A 24,283-nucleotide genomic window follows, 5' to 3' on the forward strand; every position below is an offset into this window, starting at 1 on the left:
GCTGGGACAAGCCCGGATCTCCTATTGGAATTCAAAGGGTGCTTTTGACCAGGATTTGTTCATCAAAGGCCCTGGCATCCTGGACTGATAATGTGTCGGCCAGGAAGGGTTGGGAATCTGAAAGGAATCACAAATCAATATGAAATACAGTTTCTTAAAGGGACCATAACTCACTTCAAAAACTACACATGTAATACATTATATATCATACATATGGAGAAGGGAGGAATACAGGGGTAAAAAATAGATGGTGAAATTACAGTAATGAATTTTAAAATTTGGTTACCTTTAAAACCCCTAAATCGCTGGATACATTAGTCATTTTACTCTGTATACTACATAATCAGGTCTTGTTTTTAAAAAGTCCTCTGAAAATTGCTCTTCCCTCCCCAAATTTCCCCTGATTTCAGAACTCTTTTCTGCATTAATATTTTTTTCCATAGTTTTGTTGGTGTAGCTGCCATATGTAGGTACATAATATGACAAGAGTTATGTGTTATTTACCTATCTTTAGTATCCATTACTTTTTATAGAGAAATACTTAAAAGATTTGAACTAGGGGAGATTTCAGGGAATGATATGAAAAAAAGTATGGACCAGCATGAAAGACTATTGTCTTACCTAATTTGAAATCACTGAACTAAAATGAGAGTATATATGTGTGTGTGTGTGTGTGTGTGTGTGTGTGTGTGTGTGTGTGTGATTTGAAAGCCTAGTTCAAATGCTTCATCCACAGGTGATTTTATTACTTGCTAAGATCACAAAGGTAGTAAAAGGCAAGAGTGAAATGATTTGAAGAAAAATCAGAATAAATGGTGGAAGGAGTTTGAACTTTATTCTGTAGAAAATAAGAAAACAAAAAAGGTTCTGGGCTGAATTAATTCTATCTGTGATAGGGATTCTGACATATATGCTGTGCTATCATATAGAATTGCTATCTATAACCTTGAGTCAAATGCCTTTTAGAATTCATAAATGTACAAGCATGGGAGGATTTTACTATTACCAATACTTCTCCATGAACTTCTAGACCATATTCTGTGAAAGCTAACTCAAGTACTATGTAGGCTTTCTTCACAGCTAACTGGTAGAGTTCTCTGGGGCTTCTGAATTAAAGAAAATATGTGATATAGTGGAAAAAGATTTGGAGAACATCTGAGTTCATCTATCAGCTCACCCAGTAAGCAAAATAGCCTTTGACAAATAACTCGATCTCAATTTCTTTAACTGCAAAGTTTGAGTTATAGGGTCTATGAGATCTCTTCCAGTTTTAAATCTATGATCCAATCATATTAAAAAAAAAAAACTTAATACCCCCAAAAACCCTAACAAATGATCATAATAGAAATTTCCACAAATAATAATCATTTCCTAGTAAATAATATATGCTACCAATCTTCAAATTTTAACATAACTGATATATATTCTCTGCTTCAAGTGAAAATCCCTTTCCAGCTTCTTCAAACCAATAATTCTCAATTTCCTCCCCATGCAAAATCTTTGAATTTTTCATTATTTCATCGGCTCGTTTTGAATTCCTGGCATTCCCATTCAGTCCACTTGTTTTCAACTGTATTCTTATAATTTTGGTTTTTAACCTCAACTTATCCTGGGAATAATTTCAGCTTTTTTTTGATGACTTATTTATGTGTTCTGTCTTTTCAAGTTTAGTATTTTCTACCCCCAGCACTTCTTTTTGCGTGGAATAAATTTCTGAGCAGGGTTCCTTTTCGCTTTTTTCATATATGATTTATTTCACAATTTCTATTACTATTAATTGCTTTCATCTTATATATGAAAAGTTTAAGGCTCAGAGATGTAAAGTTTCTGGCCTACCACCACATAGCTACTCAAGTGACAAAGATGGAATCAGAGGAGGATACTATTAACACATTTTTTCCCATCAACTTTCAAAATATTGATGTAGGGCTATGACAAACAAGCCTTTTACAATTATGTATAAATTGAGTGTCTATGTGACATGAACGAAAAGCCACAGATGCTGAAGTGCATTTGTTTCAGTATATGAAGTTCTGAGAAATATTTACAGACCTTTTTTCTCGATGTGGTTCTCGATTTCTGTATAATTTAAAGTTGCTCAACAAAGGGAGGACCAGAAAAACGAGATATAACAATTCCTCTTTTCTTGGGGGGGAGAAAAAAAAAACTAACTACTAATATAACTACTAAAAATACTACTATTTTTGCTAAAATAATAAAAACTAAAAATAACTACTAATATAGAACAAGTTTGAAGAATTAAAAAAAAAGTAATGACATTCTTATAGTACTATAAAAATATCGTTACACAATTCCATGTACAATTTGTGATACATTCAAGAATATGTAATGTTTTCAGGGGCAGCTAAGTGGTGCAGTGAATAAAGCACAAGCTCTGAAGTCAGGAGGACCCGAGTTCAAATCTGGTCTCAGACACAACACTTCCTAGCTGTGTGATCCTAGGTAACCCCCTCAGGTAATTGCCTCAGGAAAAAAAAAAAAGACAAAAGAATAACTTTCCCCCCAATAAATTCATACCATCTTTTTATTGTTAATGGAAAAGATTTCATATCTACTATGCTTATGCTGTCAGTCATAAAATTTGGAAAGGACTCTAACGGTTATCCAGTCCAAAATCCAATGTCAACTGTTATCCAGTCTAAACTTTGCTCTTATTTTTAATCTGACTGTGAAATTCTGTTGCTCCTTAATCCATTTACCCTACTAGCTCCTTGCAGAACTCAGTTTTGCCTCCACAAACAAAACTAAATCATTTCAACTAAGATAAAAAGTAAACTCTCCCACAGTCTACTCTGGAACACTGGGTTATATTAGCAACATATTATGTCGATCCTCTGGTACAGTAACTGCCTTTAATTAACAAATCACATTATGTCAAATAATGAAGCAAACATTTATTAAATATGTACTATGGACCAAATACTAATGAATGTTAGGAAGCTGGGGTTCAATAACAGAACAGTCCTTGTCCTCAAGGAATTGCTATTTTATCAAAGGAAACAATTCAGACCTATCAATACAAAACCACTCCTCTATATGTATTTGTTTGTGTATATACACACACACATACAAAGTAATTGCAAGATAATGAAAATAAGAGGCACTAGCAGTAAAAGTTATAAAGAAAAGGTGTCTTGTAGGAGATGGAAATTTGAACTGAGCTTTGAAGGAGAGGTAAGGAAGGAAAGAGTTTATCCCAGCACAGGAAACATCTGTGAAAAGGCACTAAGGTGTGAGATGAAACTTTCTATGAAAGTGACAAGGTCACCAGTTTGGCTGAAACACAAGACTGCATGAAGGGCAGTAATGTATATCTAAAGGTTGGACAGGATGAGAAGACTAGAGGCCAAACAGAATTTAGCATTTGATCCTGAAGGCAATGAAAAGAGAAACCAGAGGCAGGAAAAACACTGAAGAGATACTACAAAACAATCTAGGCAAAGGGTAATAAATAACTTCTAAATTCTTGATGAAATATCAAATCATAATAATTAACTTATATTTATAACTAGCTAGAAGCAGTGTATTATATTTCCTAAGTAATGCACTGAAACAGCAATATGATTTTTTCTCTACCTCCAATCTCTCTTAATACTTTCAAGTCTAGTTCTGGAAGCCAGAAGATGGAGGGAGGATCTTGCTCAAGAAACAGTAAGGATATATCAGTGCCATTAGATCAGAGTATACAGAATGTTGGAGAGGATGCGGGAAAACTGGGACACTAATGCATTGTTGGTGGAGTTGTGAATGAATCCAACCATTCTGGAGAGCAATCTGGAATTATGCCCAAAACATTATCAAAATGTGCATACCCTTTGATCCAGCAGTGTTTCTATTGGGCTTATATCCCAAAGAAATACTAAAGAAGGGAAAGGGACCTGTATGTGCCAAAATGTTTATAGCAGCCCTGTTTGCAGTGGCTAGAAACTGGAAAATGAATGGATGCCCATCAATTGGAGAATGGCTGGGTAAATTGTGGTATATGAATGTTATGGAATATTATTGTTCTGTAAGAAATGACCAGCAGGATGAATACAGAGAGGACTGGCGAGACTTACATGAACTGATGCTAAGTGAAATGAGCAGAACCAGGAGATCATTATACACTTCGACAACGATATTGTATGAGGACATATTTTGATGGAAGTGGATTTCTTTGACAAAGAGACCTGAGTTTCAATTGATAAATGACAGACAAAAGCAGCTACACCCAAAGAAAGAACACTGGGAAACGAATGTGAACTATCTGCATTTTTGTTTTTCTTCCTGGGTTATTTATACCTTCTGAATCCAATTCTCCCTATGCAACAAGAGAACTGTTCGGTTCTGCAAACATATATTGTATCTAGGATATACTGCAACATATCCAACAAATAAAGGACTGCTTGCCATCTAGGGGAGGGGGTGGAGGGAGGGAGGGAAAAAAAAATCGGAACAGAAACGAGTGTCAATATAAAGTAATTATTAAATAAAAATTAAAAAAAAATCAGAGTATACAGAAGGGGAGAGAGATAAATGAAGATGTAAGATGACTGCAGAGCTAGGAAGGGAACATGTTAGGTCTTTGAATACAAAGGAAGAATAATAAAGAAAACTAATGACATCATGATACTGGGGATCAAGAAACTGTGTTCAAATTATGGCTGATCAGTCTAAAACAAGCTCTACCACAGTTTAGGCACAAATAGTTCAACTGAAGATTTGGGATGCAGATGTCCCTAGGTTTCTGTATCTTGCATTTTCTTTATGCTACTACAATTCTGCTTTGCTCACAGAGTACTGCACCTTCTCTGATGTGATCAGACCTGTGTCAATATATCTCAATTAAGGTCTTCAGAAAAAACTTGAAAGTGTCCTTGTACTGATTCTTTTGTCCTATGGAAGTTCTACTTAAAATAATTTTTGAAGTTGTGTTGCTACAGAACAATTTGAATATTTAGCAGTTCTTCATGAGAAAAAACCTCACTGTCCATCACTAAGTACCTTATCTGGCCAGGTATTTTCAGAATCTTCCTAAGGTAATTCAAATGTAAGCAGTTGCATGGCATGGCACTGGTAGATTTACAGATTTCACAGACACACAACAAATCAGCACAATGGGTCTGCAGGACTTCCAGTTCAGTATATATAACCTAATTACCTCTTCTCTCCCAAATTTTCCTTCAGAGCCTCCCAAATGCTGAGCTAACTCTGGCATTGTGCATGTCAATCTCATCATCTATGTGGACATCTCTGGAAAGTAAGTAAACTTACAGCATTAAAAATTTCTTCATTCACTTTAACCAATGGGTCAACAAATGAATGATGTAGGGCTGATTGCAGTTTTCTTGGTGTTAAGTATCGGGCCCAAATCAGCACAAGTGGCAGAGAATCAATCCATACTATGTTGCATCTCAACCACACAAACTCCACTGAGTACACAATCATCTGAACAAAAAACTACACCAATTCTGCCTCCATTTTTGTCTTGGGCTATAATTTTTTCAAGGTAATAATTTATCATCAGTACATTCATTATCCCCATTGAAATTGTTTTGACTACACTGCTAAAAACATAATGCTAAAATGTATGAGAGCAAGCATTCACTCCATTAGTGACTGGGAAAGCAAGAGAACATCATCCATTATCCAGGGCACATGCAAGCATGTTATTAGGAAAACTGGTACACAATACTGCTAAATTTACCCGAGCAAACAAATTTTGCTATGGTCTTCCACAAACCCTCAAAACAGCCAATGAATGTTGTGTACAAGCCTCTGTTTTGCTTCTGGCATTTCTCCTAGGGTTCTTGGACAACAAACACACCACCTGTTCCTCCACCCTTTCAAACCAAACTGGCTTCTGCGTAAGTTACCATCTTCCAGGTGAAGGAAAAGCTGATAAAGGAGGACTGATAGAATCTTGCTGGTAATGAGAGACAGATAGATTCCCTTCCCCTGCTGTGATTGTCACAGGATAATCTATTTTCTTTTTAGAAAAGGACAAAAGAGTTATCCTTGGTCTCCTGAAGGATAACCTGAAAGATTTCAGTCAGTTTCTGGATAAGCAATGGACCCTATCCTGGGATGGAATCAGTGCCAGACATTTTGTCACAGAAGAGCGTCTAATGACATTCAATACCTCTTTTTCAATTGGAAATTTAGTAGAAAGAGACTGACTTCAACCTCCAGTATATGGTCAATGACTTCAGCACTAATGATGATCTATTGAGAACACTATGGAAGTGTTCTGCCCATCTGCCCTACAAGGTCATATTCTTATCACTGATAAAAGTAATTCTGAGAATCATCTGCATAGACATAGAAATGGTGATGAAATTCATCAGAGCCGATCTGATGTGAAAATAGTAGACAGAATTTTAATATAAATTGCTAAACATGGGAAACACTGGCACAGATCTGCCCAAAATGGTATGCCCACATCAAAGAAGGCACTGTGCTCTATGAGCAAAGTAGAATCAGAGTAGCACAAAGGAAACATGAGATGTGCTTATTTAGAGACATTTCCTCCTCAATTGATCAAATGAACTATTTATGCCCCACAGAAGAGTCTTCTGTGTTTGTACTAAGAAAATCAGCTACAGATGAACATACTGTACCTTGACCCCAACATCATGCAACAGCAGTAGCAGCAGCAGCAATAGCAGAAATATAGTATAGAGAGAAAAGAGAAAAGGGGAAGCTCAATATAACGCCTAGGAGTGATGTGGTCAAAGGAAAGGTTAGGAAGAGAATCTGGATGAAGTAGTATATAATGGAGCAACATTGACATTGTTAAAGGCTTTAGAGAAGTCAAGGAGGATGAAGATTGAGAAAATCTATTAGATTTCATAATTAAGAGATCATTGGTTATTTTGGAAAGAGGTTTTAGTTGACAGATGAGGTTGGAAGTTAATTAAGATTTAAGAATTAATTAAGAAGGGAGTGAATAGAAAAGGAACTATTATTTTCAATGGGGTTTGTCAAAGAGAAGAGATTATGATTTGACAGCTAGCAGGAATGGATGAGTGAGCATTTGGGGGAAAAGAGACATGAATGTAGGCACCAGAAAGTATTAAGCGAGAGGAAAGAGACTGAAAATAAGAAAGAGTGGAAATGCTGGAGGGGACAATCTGCTAAGAAAAACAGATTAAAATGGTATCTTTAATTTATATACATATATATGTATACATACTATATACATATATATATAAAGAGAGAGAGAGAGAGAGAGAGAAAAGAGTTTGCATTGGCAAGGAGTGGGGTTATTTCTTCAGATGAAACAGAGGTAAAGAAGGGGAAAGTTATGTGAATTTGAGCTATGTGAGATGAGGAAGAAAGGTGAAAAGAAAACACTGAACCAGTAGTCACAATTTATGCAGTGAAATACAAGTCCATGATTAAGAAGGTAGAGAATAGGGGAACCGGAGGATGTTTGAGGGATGAAAAGGTTTCAAAAAGTCACTTTGGTGAATGGAATAATGACCCAATTATGAAAGTTTAAGATTGTTTGCTCTACTGAAAGTCTACTTGAGATTATATTGCATAAATTTGTAGTGGATCCAGTAGATAGTTCATTTTCTCCAGCTTTCTTCACTAACATGTGAGTAAGAGCTAAAATGAACAAAATCAGGAATAATCCAAGACAGATTTTGCAGAACAAGATTGACGACAAGACAAAGAGGTAAGAAATCTGAAGAGAACTGTAGAGTTGTACTGGTTTTATCAAAAGATCAAGTTGGGGGAAGGGAGAATGCAGCCACTGAAAGAGTGATGGCCTGAAGAGTTCAGGGATTGGAAGTCATAGTAAGAATGATTTGGAGTTAGAAGGCAAAGGATAAATGAAAACAGATTGTAAGGAGCAGCTAGGTGGCACAGTGGATGGAGCACTAGCCCCAAAGTCAGGAGGACGTGAGTTCAGATGTGGTCTCAGACACTTAACACTTCCTAGCTGTGTAACTCTGGTCAAGTCACTTAGCCCCACTTGCCGTGGGGGGTGCAAAGGAAATTGATTGATCAGATAAAGGAATTTTAAAGTTCACAAAAATAGAAGTGGCATATTTATGGATCCTGAAAAGCTAGGACTATCTTTGGGTGTACTGATACATAACAGAGGAGTATAAGGGAAATGAGTAAGTTGAAAAACTGGAAAGTTAGGGTGTTTGTTGTTGTTCAGTTGTGTCTGACTCTCCTTTACCCCATTTGGGGTTTTCTTGGCAAAGACACTGGAACGGTTTGCCATCCCTTTCTCCAATTTATTTTATAGATGAGGAAACTGAGGAAAACTGGTTAAGTGACTTGTCTAAGACCACAAAGGAATATCAATAAATATAGTGGAGTCCTTTAATATGGGAAAAGACGTTAAGGAATAAAGACTGTAAGCTGCGAAGTGAACTCACTGATGAAAGGGCAACGTCTTGGAAGTGACAGGCAAGAGCCACAAGAATTTGACTGAATGAATAAACATGGGTTATATGAACCTTAAAAGAAAAGTTCACTGATGGTACTGGATGGCAGAGTGTGGATGTGGCAATTCCAATTCCCCCACTATGATCGGTGAATAAGAGAGTACCTGTGAGAATACAATCAGTGATAATGGTGCCTAGAAAGCTGTATAATCTAAAAGAAATGAGGTCTTTGACTACAGAATAAAGGAGCAAGAAAGGAAAAATAATTTTTGTTACCTACAAAACAAGCATTCCACAGCACAGTGTTGGGGTTGGAATATGGGAGCAGTTGGGGGATGCGGAGAGGCGAAAACAAGAATAGTGTGTTCAAAATCCAGTTCAAAATCACTTGGCTACACAGGGAATTTGATCCACAGACTACAGAAGTGAGTTGCCCTGGCACAAATAAGCTGTTTGTTGTGGGATTTGGATGTGTCAAGGTGTGATCCAGTGACAGCCTTTGGAAGCCAGAAAGCTAGCCTGGGCAGTGCAGGCAAGCCTATTGCTCCATAGTAGTCAAATGGTTATCATAGTTGTAGGTGATGAAGCCTAGATTAGAGTGACAGCAATGTAAATGAAAAGAAAAAGACTGATGTGAGAAATGCTACAGAGGTAAAAAACAGAAGTCTTAGCAACTAATTGAATTTATTAAGTTTCGAAGGGCCTACCCTTTGACGGAAAGAGTTAACTTCAGTAAAAGAGTGGATTTGGGGAAAAGATAATGAATTTGGTTTTGGACATGTTAAATTTGAGAAATATCTTAGGAACAGCCTATTTAATAGGTACGTACATGTGAACTAAGGACAGAAGCTGGGTAGATAAAATGCCAAGTTATTCTGCACAGAGATAATTAAACTCATGAGAACTAAAGAGATCCCCAAATGAAATCATATGCAGAAAGAGACCCATGACAGAGTTTTGAAGTATATTTGGAGTTGATGGGCATGATATAGATGAAGAAATTGCAAAGAAGTCTGAAAAATGGTCACATAGGGAAAAAGTAAAACCACAAGACTAGCTGAAATAACTACATATACTTGCTCTAGAAGAAATGATAGCTGTTTTCCATCATCTTAAGTTCTGGTTGGCTTCAGATGACAAAATTAGTAGAATTTACAAAGGTTTAACATATGAGTTGGTTCCTGCACATTCTAATGCACAATTCTTTTCGGGCATAGTTTAGATTAGAAATGAACTCTATTGAGGGTTCTCAAATTCTGTAATTCATCAAAATACTATATATGCTCACCAATTGGAGAATAGCTGATATTAAGGTGTTTGAATATAACAGAATATCACTGTCATAAGAAATCATGGGGAAAAAAAGATTTCATAGAAACTATGGAAGTATGGAAGACTGTACAAACTATACTGTTAAGACAAACATCTTTGAAGTAATATAATTCTGACAACCACAATTCTAGAAGATCAATGATGAAGCAGGGGCAACTAGGTGGCACAGTGGATAGATTGCCAGATCTAGAGTCAGGAAGATTCATCCTCCAGAATTCAAATCTTGCCTCACTTAATAGCAGTGTTACCCTGGGCAAATATTTCACCATTTGCCTCAGTTCCTCATTTTTAAAATGAGGTGGAAAAGGAAATGCCAAATTACTCCATATCTTTGCTAAGAAAACCCCAAACAAATGAATGCACAATGATAAAACACCACCTCTTGATAAAGAGGTAATGTACTCAAAGTGCAAAATGACCCTTTTGGATAGAACCAACGTGGAAATTTGTTTTTCTATTTATTACAAGAGGTTTTTCTTTTTTCAATAGGGTCAGGGGAGAAGCAAAGATTTTTTTAAATTGAAAAATAATTTACTTTTATAAAAATGCAACCTAAACATGCTCCAAATCACTAATTGTGAGAGAAATGCAAATCAAAACAACTTACACCATACAAACTGGTAAAAGATAGGAATGGTCAATGTTGGAAGGGCTGTAAAAATACTGCAACACTGAGATAAAGCTGTGAAGTAATCTACCAATTCTAGATTTGAGTTTGAAATCATTCAAGAAAAATTAACTTTTAAAATCTTTACACCCAACAATCTCACTCTTGAACATCCAGCCCCCTCCCCCCGAAAAAAAGACTAGTAAGTCCAACAAACAGCAACATTCTCTGCTGAATGTTGCATATTAACTGGGAAAATGCCATCAGTTCCATCATAGGATATATTCTATTATACTGATTTTAAAACATCTAGCCATTTTTCTTCTTTAAAGGATTTACAACCAATCTAATTTTAGATATAATGCAGAAATCCAACAACTATGCGAGATTGAACAAAAGTAAAAAGATATAAAATTTAAGTCCCCTTTAAAATGAAGAAGGGCATACGCAAAAATCTTGTAAAAATGGCCAACAACACTAATCTGAAGACCAAAAAAGAAAAGAAAAGAAATAAAAAACTTAAATTCCAGAGACTTTTTTCCTTTTGGAATAATAAATAATTTAAAATTTGTTTTGAAGTCCCAAATGGCCTCATTCAAATTTCTATAACCTTATTCTGAAAAGTTGGTGAGAAAAAAAATTAATCAACAATACCCTCAGTTTAAAATTCAATTTAAGTCAGCAAAGTCAACAAAATTATTCTATCACTATATTTTAATGATCCCACATAAAGATGATTTTTAAAAATAAACAAACCTGTTATGTTTTAATCACTGTACTTTTATAGTTTTAAACCCCCTCCCCTCCCAAATCATTATGCTTCACAAAGAATCTTATGGTGATTCTAAGCACTAATTTCCAATTTTGGAAGAAGGCAGAAGAAAGCTAACACCAACAACCAACTAATACCAGTGAAAAAAATCAGGTGTTCACAGCTTTGTTGTGGACAAAAAAGCAAATTTATTTATTTTTTTCCTTTTGTGAGGCAACTAGGGCTAAGTGACTTGTCCAGAGTCATACAGCTAGGAAGTATAAGTGTCTGAAACCACATTTGAACTCAGTTCCTCCAGACTACAGGACTGGTGCTCTATCCACAGTGCTATCTAGTTGCCCCAAAGCAAATTTAAATAGTCATTGGAGGGAGTGAAATTTGGGAACTGTGATCCTTAACAGATAATCCAAACTATGCTAAAGAATATGGTGGAAATAAATATTTTAAATAAATTGAATGGCCTGTGTCAAGATTTTTATTCTAAAAGTCTGATATTCCAATTATCTACTAAGGATCTCAATTGGATTAATTAAGGAAGCAAATTTAATTCCTAATGCAACACATTTTTGCTTTTTCTCCAGTGATTCGGACAATATGTTCACCTAATTAATCCTTTTATCCCTTTCTGCCTTCACTCTAGAGTTCACAAGATATAGAAAAAGGAAAGGGAACTGAAGACTAAACATAATAGCTCAGGAGATAGGTCCAAGAAGACACTCAAATCCCCTATAATTTTATTGTATACTTTTTGAGCTTATAAATTTTGACCAAATTAATTTCAATACTTATTATGTACAAGGCAATCCAAAAAATAAATAACTAAAATCCTTTGTCTTCATGGAACTTATTTTATCCAACTATGTTAGAGGAGAACCAGAAAATTCATATGGTCAGTAGGGTGAGATAACTGATAACCAGAAGATTGAACTATTCAATTCTTTACTTTTTCAGTTTGTTTTCTCTGTCAAAGGGATAGTGTTTGGAAAGACAAACAAATGGCTTATGAGTTAAATACAAGGTTACTTAAGATTACACTACTTAGCTATTTTTGTTTTGTTCAAGTCAACTGCTCCAGATGAGACATTCAAAAGTACTGGAAGAACTGGTAGATTGGATTAAAAGTGGTGATCTAAAAAAACAGGGTAAAAATGGTCTTAAGAGCAGCACTAGTATTGTTCACTATTGTGAAATATTACTATGTCTTTCAAACATTGTATCCAAATTGATATTGTTCCCTTTTTATAAAACTACCAATGAAAATCTTATCCTTTTCTTTGACTGTTTCTTCATCTTTGCAACACTATTACTATCAGGGTTAGTTGAAAATTGTTCTAAGCAAAGGTCCTTTGGCTGACAAAGAAGCTCTGTAGGTCAATGTCTCTAAAATTGTCTGTAACCTGAATAAAGACATTAAATGTCATAAATTTTAAAAAACCAGATTTAGTGGACAGCAAGATCAATTAGTCAACAAACTCTAGTGGTAATAAAAAATGCTAATGAGATCTCGGCTTATTTTTAAGGAAGGACATTGACAAACAGGAATGTGACCGGCAAGGAGGACCTTGAGGCTAATGCCAAATAAAAATCAATTGAAGAAGCAGCTAGATGGCACAGTGAATAGAGCACAGGCCTGAAGTCAGGACTTGAGTTCAAATCCAATCTCAGACACTTAATACTTCCTAGCTGTGTGACCCTGGGCAAGTCACTTAACCCTAATTGCTGGGGGGGGGGGGGGTAAAGGGAGAATCAGTTGAAAGAACTAGAGATATTTAGACTTAAGACTTAGCAGTGACATGATAGCTGTCTCTGAGAATCTGAAGGGTTGTCATGTGGACAAGTATTTAAAACTTATTCTTTTTAAAAATCAAAAGGCAGAACTAGGAAAAACAAGGAGAAGCCACTAAAATATAATTTTTGATCAATGTCAGGAATGCTTTCTAATCAAAATTCTTAGCTGCTTTTTATTCAGTTTTAAGTCTGATGGACTATAAGATCCCTTTCTAACTTGAGAGATTCTGTGAACTGAGAATATTAAATTGGAAGGGCTATCAAATATAAGTTGTCACAACAGATAGAAAATAGATAAACAGAAGCTAACTGAATGACAAATATAAAGTTCTAAACCTGGGTTCAGAAACAGCAACTGAACAAATATATGAATGAGTCAACAGCATAAATTACAATAGTAAGAGGACTTCATCAAGTCCAGTATATATGTATGAAGAAAATTCTACACATGGTCACTCAATACTCCTCTGAAGAATTCCAATTTTGGAGAATTATCTTCTCTGATTGCTCTTTTTACTTTGGGACAATTGTAATTCTTAAAAAGATTTACTTCACAATGAGACAAAATGCGCATTTCCATAAGACCCTACTTCTTCCAGAAGCCAAGCAAGTCTAATTTGTATTCTACATAATCAGCTCTATGATCTTATTTTTGTCATATGCAAATATATGTGTGTGTTCTTTTTTTTTTTTCTATTTCTGTTCTTAAACTTAGGATTTATATTTTATGGTTATTAAAAAAAAGAAAAGTTCATACTTTTTAAAGGATTAGCTTAAAAATGACGACTTTTAGGATTCTTATTCATTCTCAACATCTTGTCCATAGTATATGGGACAATAAAAATCTGTAGTTTGATAAGACTGCTCTGTTATGATCCACATACTTGGCTTCCAAAAGGAGAAATCAGACAGCAGTGCCACTCCAAAACTCCTAGCTAAAGACACCAAATTTCTAAAAGGTTGAGTTATAAACTTCAACCCATATTCAAGTATATAATTTTTGAGCCACTCTTAGTAATTTGCCACCATTGTGATTTTTTTTTTTTTTTTGGCCATTCCTGTGATAATTTACCAATTTAAAAAAGTGCATTTAAAAATGACAACAGAGGCAGTTAAATGGTTCAGTGGATAAATTAGTTGCCCTGGATTCAAGAAGATTTCAGTTCAAATCTGGCTTGAGAAGCTTCTTAGCTGTGATGCTGGGCAAATTATATAATGTTTATATAATGTTTAACTCCGTTTCCTCAACTGTAAAATCTAACAATTATTGTGAGAATCAAATTAAATATTTGTGTTTTTTTTAACTGCTCAGCACAATACCTAGCACATAGGTGAAATAGAATAAATGTTTATTTCCTTCCCTTAACACTTAGTGACAATAAGGACTTCTAATCAGTCATATCTATTGTTCCAGAACAAATGACAAAATTTGTTTTTTTTGTTTTTTTTTTTACCAAATACAACAAGATAATGTACAAAAACTGCTTTATTAACAATTCTAAAGTACTAATGTAAACACATGCTATTATTAGCCAATTTCCCAAATTATTTATTCAAACTCATGAAAATCTAAAGTTGTAACAAAGCTTAGAATGGATTAGAATGAGTTAGTCTACATTTCATGTTTTAAAGTTTAACAGTAATTGAAATTTATATGAGGATCAAATGAGCTAATGTGTACAGCATTCAACAAATCCAAAGCCCTATATAAATGTTAGCTAACATTACTCTATTCAATTAAAACATTTATTAAATACCTATTATCTTCAGGACAGTGTTGAATGATGTGGATACAAAGATAAAAATAAAACATACATCTCCTCAAGGACCTATACTTTTTGGGGCACATAAAACATACAAAGATAAGTAAATACAAAGTATATACAAAGTAACTTCAGCACTAACAAGTGGAAGAACATATTAATATGCTGACCTTTAAGCCATGCTTTGAAGGTACTGATTTTTAAAAGTGAAAGCAAAAAATGTATGAAGTCCAAATCTGGCCGTTTTTCTCAGTCATTAAATGTTCTGATCTCATCTAGTTAGAGTACTGTGTCTATAACACAAAGCTCTACCACCACCTTAAGATGTCTTTCCAGAGTTCTCCCAATAGCTAGTGTTCTCTCTCAACTACTTTGTATTTTAGCAAGCTTATAGTTCAGATTCATTCTTCAAATTTATAATGGATATCTCTCAAAATAGGCTGTAAGCTACGTAAGCTTGAAACAATTCCATTTTTTTTTTGTCTTTGTATAACCTCAGTGTTAAGCACAGTGACTGACATATAGACAATGAATAAACACTTGCTGATTAATTGAAAGATATTATCCCAATAGGATTAACATGATATGCAAAATCAAAAATGACTGGAAAGGTTGGTGGAAAAAAAAGTTTTAAATGCCAGATTGAGGCAGTTATATTTTATCCTAGAAGAAAATGGGAACCATTAAATAGCAAGAGATAGAGTTAAGCTTGTGTTTTAGGAAATATTTATTTGGCAACTGTGTGGAAAACAGATCTGGGGTGACAGTAGAAGCAGGGGACAAATAAGTTATAGCAGTAATCCATTTAAGCAGTAATGAATACCAAAATTACAAAGGACGGGGATAGTGTGGAAGTACAAGAAAGGTGAAGTTGGAGAATTGCTGTATTTAACCCATTTGTTTAATATATTTAACCTGAATTGGTTGCTTACTGTCTTGGGGAGAGTTTGGGGAGGTTGTGAGATAAGGGAAGGAGAAAAATTTGGAGCACAAGGTCTTGCAGGGATGAGTGTTGAAGGCTATCCTTACATTTATTTGGAAAAATAAAATAGTACTGAAGAAATGTGAAGTGAAATTCTTAACCTGAACCTGTTTTTTCTTTAATACCCCAATGTAATTTATCTCCTTTACAACGTCCTAAATACTTGATACTTTAAAAAATTTTTTTTTTTCTGAGAAGAGATCTACAGGTTCACCAAAATTCAAGAGTTCCATGACATAAAATGAATTAAGAAACATTGTTGGAGTAAAGGTAGGATCAACAAGGACTGGAAATGTATTGGAGTATGGAGAGGAAGGAAAAGAAAAACTTTAAAGCTATAAACCGAGGGGGATGGGGGGGAAGGGGGGGGGGGGAAAGGAAGGATAATAGTATCTTCCCCAACAGTGGAGGGAAGAACTTGGAGTTAAGAATGGATTGGGTGGGTGGGAAATGAGCTCCTTGAAGGCAGGGACTATCCTTTTGCCCCTTTTTGTATTTACAATGTTTAACACAATACCTGACACATAGTAAACACTTAATAAATATTTATTGATTAGTTAGAATCCCCAAAGCATTTTGATATATTCTGTTTTGACCTTTACAACTGTTAAGTAATGGAGATGAGTTGTATTATTTTCCTCCTTTACTAAGAGCTAAGAAAGATTACCTGCCCATTCTCAACAGTAAGATTCAGACCAATTCTACATGATCCTAGGTTTAGCATTCATTCTATACATTCTACCACATTCCCTTTCTATTTTCTTCATAAATCAGTAAGGTAATCAGTGTAAGATTTATCATATTCCTTTTTAACAGTTGTTTGAACTAAGATAGTAATTGGCATCTTTGGCATGTTACTTTTAAATTCAATACAATACAAATCAAATACAATTTAAATTCAAGCTTTTTGTCCTATTCCAAGCAAACTCTCCTGTCTGCATGGAACTAAGGTAGTTTTCTGGACTGTACATTAAATGAAAAAAAAAAAAAAATTAGTTTAGTCAATCCGCAACTACAGACTACTCATTTATCTTAGGAAAATACTTCCCCCCTCTATACAAGTAAAAAGAAGTCTAAAATCCACATTGAATACTCAAATTCCTAAATGGAAAATGAACGGTAAAAATCAAACTAAAATCTGAAATATAATTTGGCCCAGACAACCTCAAAAATATTTTGATCACAAGGAGATCTATATTGTACTGAATGACCAATACTGATACTTTATCCCTAAATTAAATTCTTTCAAGATGGAATAACTTTCACTAGCCAATAGTATTTCATTTCATTTTGCATTATAATTTCTGTATGTGTCTCATCTTCCTATTTTTATTTAGGAAATGTTGAGATATGAAAGAATCTCTAGATGATAAGCAAAAGCTAAGTAGAGCTAGAAAAGGTCATCCACCCTAGCACCTTTACTGATGAAGAAATTACTTGCTCAAGGTGATATAAGTAGGTTCAGTTCAAATTCAAGTATTCAGATTCCACATTCAACATACTTTCCATTATTCTCAAAATATGCGCTTTGGATGCATAAAGAGATAGTTATCCACACCTTACTCCTTCAAGGAATGGTTAATTTCAAATTTAAAAAATATATTTTCATCACCTTAATTATAACAATTATATCTGAAAACATGGATCAGTAAAAGACAGATTTATAACAGATCTACAAGTTTCACTGAAATACAATTTTTGCTTTGCTATTTCTAAGACTACAATGAATATTTGTGTAATTTATTCAACAGCTAAAACCCTCATAATTGGAGAATTTAATACTGCATTTTTTTCTCCTACGTTATAAATATATCTTGAACAAAAATCACCATTGCTAATGCATAGAGGACCCTTTAAGAATCAAGTTGTTTTTTTTTTTTTTAATACCCTAGGATAATTCACTAACATCTCACTTATTTAACAATTAAAAGTAAAATTACAATTATTAACTAATTCCCATACCCAACTATAAATTTGAAAGAATGGTTAATGACAAAGATATTCTAAAGATATTTTATAATACAGATGCTGTCAGAATTTAAGTTATTTCTCAAAAAGCAGGGATTAATGTTAAGTTTTATGCACAGAACCTCAGAGACAAAACAAGGTTGGTTTCCACCCAAAGAAAACATTTAATGTTTATTTTTCACTAAAATTCCATTCAAAGTCTAGAATTTAGTATTCTCCTTTCCACTTACATTATTCAACTTATCAATCTATCCATTCTTTTCAAGAAATATTTAAGTCGTTCTCAAGCTTAAAATAAAAAAGTTGCATTTTATAACATTAAAAAATTCAAATATAGATTATCTGAACTGTCAGTCAAAAACCATTTTAAATAACAAACTATACTTTTTTTCAGAATTTGAGAAGAATCCTTATTGCTATTGTTAGTCCACCACAACAATATTCAGAATATTTGAACAAAATTCAAAATTTCTTTAAGAGTCTCCTTTTCTTTTGATGATTCATAAAAACAAGTCACAACCTAATTGTAGAAACATAAGCACTTACAACTGCCAAACAAAATACAGGAGAGAATAATGAACTCGTCAAATTACGACTTTTCCAAAAAAATTTTTTTATAAAGCAAATCTTAAATCTAAAAAGAAAGTAGTCCCATTTAAAGACAGCAAACACTACTGATATTAGACATATTTTAACTGACAAAAATGTAAAGCGAAACAACCTAAGCAGCCTAATTCTAGGCCCTTTATAAAGTCTAAAAAATAAGTAGGCTGTACCAAAAAAATTCACTTTAAAAACAGCCACCACAAAAAAGTCATGGTTATAAGCAAACTGGACTTCAGTTAATCACAGAACCATTTAGGAAAGACAGACGACTCACTCACTAGCCTTAAAGTATTTACTATGTCCTCAAAATCAAAAGATAACTTCTCAGTTCACAAAAGCCTGGATTCCATTTTAAGCAAAAAAAATTTCTTTAAGAGTCTCCTTTTCTTTTGATGATTCATAAAAACAAGTCACAACCTAATTGTAGAAACATAAGCACTTACAACTGCCAAACAAAATTAAATGCCTTGCAACAAGGAACCGAACAGAGCCTTGTCACGGGTCCCAAAACACTCTCCCATTCCAGAGATTTCATCTTTGGGAATACATTTTTTTCCTACCCCTCCAATTCCAGCGAAACCCGAAGGCCCCTCTCTCCACCTGGAATAAGCATTCCAAAAGGATAAGTGGAAATTAAAGAGATCCAGGGAAAGCGCATCCATCGCAAAAGGGGATGGGAGGTCAAGCTGACTCGGCTCCGGCATCGGAGCCCGGCCCGCACAGCCCACCCATGTCCTGGCCTAGGTGTTCGCCACTATCCCGCGAAGGACATCGCGGGTCCCTAAGCCCACGTGAGAGATCTGCAGAAAAGGAAGAAGACCTCGGGCCCAGGGAATGGTAGAACCAAGGCCAAGGCCCTACCCAAGGAGGGCTGGGCCTCAAGCAGATGCCGCGGGGATGAAGGTGTGGGGGGAGAGGGGCCAAACCGGGCCATTACCCTCCCCCCGGCCCCGTCACTGCCGCTCACCCAGGGCAGCAGGCGGAGGCTGTTCCCGGCTGGGCGCCTCCCGCCGCAGCACAGCCACAGTCACAGCGGCCGCCACTGCTTCCTCCTGCTCACTTTACAAAATGGCGGAGGCAGGAAGTGCCATCAATCTCAGCCCGCCCCCTGTCCCCCTCCCTCTCCAGAACTTGGGTCCGGCGTTCTCCGCGCCCCTAGACCGGCCCCCGAGCTTCCAGCACAGACACGCACCCTCCCCCGTCCTACGCGGCCGGCGCAGACCCGGGCGGAGGTCCCCCCTCACGTGCGCCAACGGCGGCGAGCAGAGCTGGAGGGAGGGAGCGAGGGGGAGGAGACGCCGCTTACGCCAACGGCGCAGCGACGAGCGGGGAGACCTCCCCTTACGCCAACGGCGCAGCGCCCGTCCCGGTTGGCTGTGCGCAGGCGGCGCAGAGTAACCCCCGAGCCCGACCCGCTGCGCAGAGGACATAGCGGGGTTCAAGCACTCCCGTTATGGAGGCATGCCGTGCGGCGGCAGAGAGCCTAGAATGAAACTCGCTGAGTAAGAGGGTCTCCCGGTCCCCCCTTCCCGTGCGGCGTCCCAGGCTTCCCCTATCTCCCCCCCGCCCGCGTCCCCCCGCCCCTCGGCGGCGCTGCGCAGATGGCGTAGGTGTGTTTGGCGCACTAGTCCTATTACGCAATGCAGGTTACGTTGGCAGGAGGCGTAAGTAAATGTCTAGAATCCGACAGCCTCCCCCCCAATCACTCGGGACCGCTTCCTGGCCAGACCCAGCTGAGCTTAGTGGCCTGGTCGTAGCTCCCCGCCTGCCTGCTTCCAGCGCGCCGTCCTTCAATCGTCGGTACGTGCCTCCCTCCCTGAAGGACAGACACATTCGCCTCACCTGGGACTAGGCCGCACACTGCCGCCGCCTCTGCCGCCGCCTCCTCCGAGCTGCACGGCGCCGGGGCCCAGCCCCGCGGCCGAGGAGCGCGGTGCCCAGGAGCCGCCGCTGCTGCCGCCTCTACTTGCACACACAGGGCCCGGGCCCAGGCCCGGTCCCCCAACTCCACGGGTACCTCCGGGAGCCGCTGTTTCAGCTCTCGGGAGCAGGAGCACAGAACAAACAGCTCCGCCGCCGCCGCCGCCGCCGCCGCCAGCGCTCTGCCGTCACGACGTACGTATTCGCGTACGCGCACGTCTCCGCTTCACTTGGCCACGCCCCTCTCAAGACGCGGACCCCTCGAGGGCGCGCTTCACGCTGCCCTCGCGCAACTGTTCTCTGTCGCGTCCGCAAGTGGACTGCCTGCGCATAGACTTCTGATTCCGCGCGCAGAGGGAGGGAAGTAGCGAGTGAAAGAAGGTGGGAGGGTAAGGTCCTTTCAGCGGGTATGAGACTCTGCCCTGCTGGGAAGGAATGAGTGAAGAGCCAAAAAACCCAGAAAACCCAAAGGGCGGGTTCAAAACAGCCGCGAGAGAGGAGAAGGGAAGTGGTGAAGGGACAGAAGGAAAGAACTGGAACTGAGGACGAAGAGGAAAGAAAGAGAGGAAGATCAGAAGGGAGAAAAGGGAGAGAAAGGAAGAACAGGAAGAGAGAAGGGAAGAGGAAAAAGAAAAGGAGGAAGAGAAAGGAGAGAGCAAGAAAAGAACTGAAGGACAGGAAGGAAAGGTGGGAGGGAGGGAAGAAAAATGGAAGAGGAAAGAGGGAGGAAGAAAAAGAGGGGTACAAAGAAAGGAAGGTTAATTAAGCTGGAGAAGGAAAAGAACGGGTAGAGAATGGGGAAGGAGTAAGGAAGAATTAGAAGGGGAAGAGGAGGAAGAAACATTCTGGAAGAAATTCGGAGAGAAATTTAAGAGAAAGGGAGAATGAAATGAAAGAAAAGGATAGGAAACAAGGGATCCAGGGAAGAAATGAGGAAGATGGGATAAAAAATAGGAGAAATGAAAAGGAAGAATGAAGTCAGAAGAGGGAAAAGAGAATTGAAGAAAAGTAACAAGAAAGGATGGAGGGGGAGAGGAGAAAAGCAGTTCTTTGAACAGTAGGTGGGGGATAGGGAAGAGGAGGGGAGAAGAAGAGACCTGGTAGGGTGTATAAGGCAAAAGTGATAAAGACAGGAAGGAGGGGGCCATAGTGGGTAAAAAGAGGGAAGGATTGGTCACAATGGAATTTTAATTAGTTTTTAAATTTTAGTAAATTGAAACATTTTTCTCCTTAATCTCTTTCAAACACATTGCTTGACAAATAGAAGTTTAATTTAAAAAAAAAAAATGAAAGACTGATTGAGAAGGTGAAAGGGAAGGAGAGAGAAGAGAGGGAGAAAAGAAGTGAAAAGAATAGAGAGAGGAGATAGGAAAATGAGGGAGAAATGAAAGGTGACAGGAAAGGGGAGGGAGATATGGGGAAGTGTCGAGGCAGTATTACTAGGTACTGGAATTCTTGTCAGCATTGTATTAGAAATGATGTTAATTGAATTTGGAAAAGATTTTTGCTTTTTGTGGATAGAAATAAAGAGTAGGGGAAATGGTATTTTGTAAATATACGCTGGTGAGGAAACTTAGCAGTGAAAGTTGATGGAGGAAGAAGGGTGAAGCATTTATTTGAATTAAAATCAGAAGTGGTTTGGGTGAATTTTGAAACATCACAAGCTTTATGTGAAAGTATAATTAAAAACAGTGATGGGGGACTTCACAGTAATTGTGCTTTACAGATGCTATAAGGTTATTTGTCCAAAGGAAATCAAATATAATTTCTTGTTATCCCTTAAAAGATAGAAGAACCAAAGAATAAAAATTACTTTGGAACAGATTTTTCAATAACCAGAAAAACTGCTTGAGATAAGTTCAAATCAAATTAAATGGTTTGCTTCATGCCAGGGACTGTACTAAATACAAAAACAACCCTTGCCCCAACAACCTCACAATCTAATGGGTAGAGACAAGCTGTGATGCCAAGACTACGTGGATGTCTGAGTCATCAAATCCAAAATAACAGGTTATGTTGCTCCCCCCCACACTCTTCATCTAGCCTCAGTTTCCCCGTCCACAAGCTACAAGTCATCCTGCATTCTTCACTATTTCTGTCCCCTGACATATATCTGTTGCTAAGGTCTGTCAATTTCACCTTTGTAATATCTCTGGAATATACCTCTTTCCTCTGATACTGTTACCACTATGGTGGAGCCACTCATTATTTCATGCTTGGACTATTGGAAAAGCATGCTTTTGAGTCTATCTGCTTGAAATCTCTCCCCACTCCAATACATCCTCTATTCAACCACCAAAGTAATTTTTCTAAAGTGTAAATCTGACCATGTTGTTTCTCTTCTCAAACTCCTGTGGCTCCCTGTTGCCTCCAGGATACAATAATTTCTGTTGGGCATTCAAATCCACTTACAACTCAGTCTTCTCCTATTTTTACAATATTCTTACACCTTATTTACCTCTCCGTGTACTCTGTTATAGACTGACCTTGGCATCCTTGCAATCCTATGAACAAAATAGTCTATCTCTGGACTCTGGTTATTTTCTCTGGATCACCATTTGTTCCCTCTTTTTAGAATGCATTCCCTCCTCATCTCTGCCCCTGACTTCTTTTAAGTCCCACCTAAAATCCCATCTTCTACAAGGAAGCCTTTCTTAGTCTCACTAATTAGTTTTCCTAATTTCCTATTTTCCTCTGTATAGCTCATTTATACATATGTGCTTATTGTCCTCATTAGATTGTGACTTCCTTGAGAATAAGGAAGGCCTTTATTTCCTTCTGTATCCCTAGTTATTATCAATATGCCTGGTAGTAATAGGTGCTTAATAAATGTTTATTAACTTGTATTAACTATAAACCACTGTGCACCAGTATATATGCAAAATAAATTAGAGATAATATTAGAAGGTATAAATTAGCATTAAAGGAAGATGAAGGATTTCTTGCAGAAGGTAGGATTTTTACTGAGACTTGAAACTGAAATAGAGGTGAGGAAAGAGTAAATTCAAAGCTTGGGGGACAGTCATTAGAGGCAAATGCCATAAGAGGTGCAGACTTTGCCTGAGGTTGTTCAGTGGGGGAAAATTCTGTATCGACAGCTCTTTGCACTTTTGGATAGCTCTAATCATTAGCAAGTTGTTCTTCATATTAATTCTAAATTCATGTCTGCAACTTTCTACCCTTTGCTTCTTCTGCTCTTGGAGGCTAAATAAATTTCATCTTTATTCCACATTATAATTCCAATACTTGTAGGTATGTTTCCCCTTAGTACTCCAGGCTAAACATTCCACATTTTTCAAGTGATCTCCATGTGTACCATACATTTTAGACTTTTCTCCAAGCTGGTACCCTCCTCTTGGATCTCTTCAACTTGTTAATGTCTTTCTTAAATTTTGACATCCAAAACTAAACATACGAAAGAAATTCTGAAGACAAAAACCGGATGTGGATGAATAGTGATCTTACCCACCAATTTAAGTTTGTTAATAAGAAAAGATAAAGGCAAAAGGAGGCTAAGAAATAGAGAATTATGGCAGGATTCTGAAAGATAAGTACTACTTGTCCCAAGTACCAACACAGGGTAGAATTAAAACTTGTCAGGATTGGCAAGATGATTGGATTATGCAGAAGAATTACCAGCTTATCAACTTTTCCTTTCCTTCTGCTTTGTCAAACAGAACAATCCTTTGCCTAGTATGGACCAGATTAAATAAGTAATAGAGGGCTGGTCCCCAAGATCAGTTTTGAGAATTGGCAAATGTAATTATTGAGTCATTATTGGAAACATTTTTCTTTTTTAATTTTTTTTAAAGGAATGAATGGAATCTACAGATTATAAGTCAGTTGGCATGGCTTCCATTCCTGGTAAAATTTTTAAGCGCAGTAGAGGGATGGTTTATGAATATATTTAAAAGTTGTGATCACAGATATATCTAACATAGGTTGACAAACAGGTCGTTCACAAATTCTCCTTTCTTGTTTGTAAATTATTAAAAACTACTAAGAAAACTGGAAAGAGGTCTGATGAAAAATAGTATCCTTATGTTACATACTGTACTTGATTCCACATACTAGTTCCAAATGGATAAAAAATATCTAAGTATTAAAAGGTTACACTAAAGAAAAAGGAAGAAAGCA

The 24,283-nt window shown here is 37.1% G+C and overlaps 1 protein-coding gene across 1 annotated transcript in view; it reads right to left on the minus strand.

The window, feature by feature from the left end:
* Nucleotides 1-20,313, minus strand: part of BRD4 (bromodomain containing 4) — a 156,371-nt gene extending 136,058 nt beyond the window's left edge. The window contains exon 1 of the mRNA XM_051972028.1: nucleotides 20,069-20,313. The gene's annotated coding sequence lies outside the window, so the exon portion shown is untranslated. The remainder of the gene's footprint in view (nucleotides 1-20,068) is intronic.
* Between the last annotated feature and the right edge of the window lie 3,970 nt (nucleotides 20,314-24,283).

The sequence above is a fragment of the Antechinus flavipes genome, chromosome 1 (assembly GCF_016432865.1).
Source record: "Antechinus flavipes isolate AdamAnt ecotype Samford, QLD, Australia chromosome 1, AdamAnt_v2, whole genome shotgun sequence".
Lineage (NCBI taxonomy): Eukaryota > Metazoa > Chordata > Mammalia > Dasyuromorphia > Dasyuridae > Antechinus > Antechinus flavipes.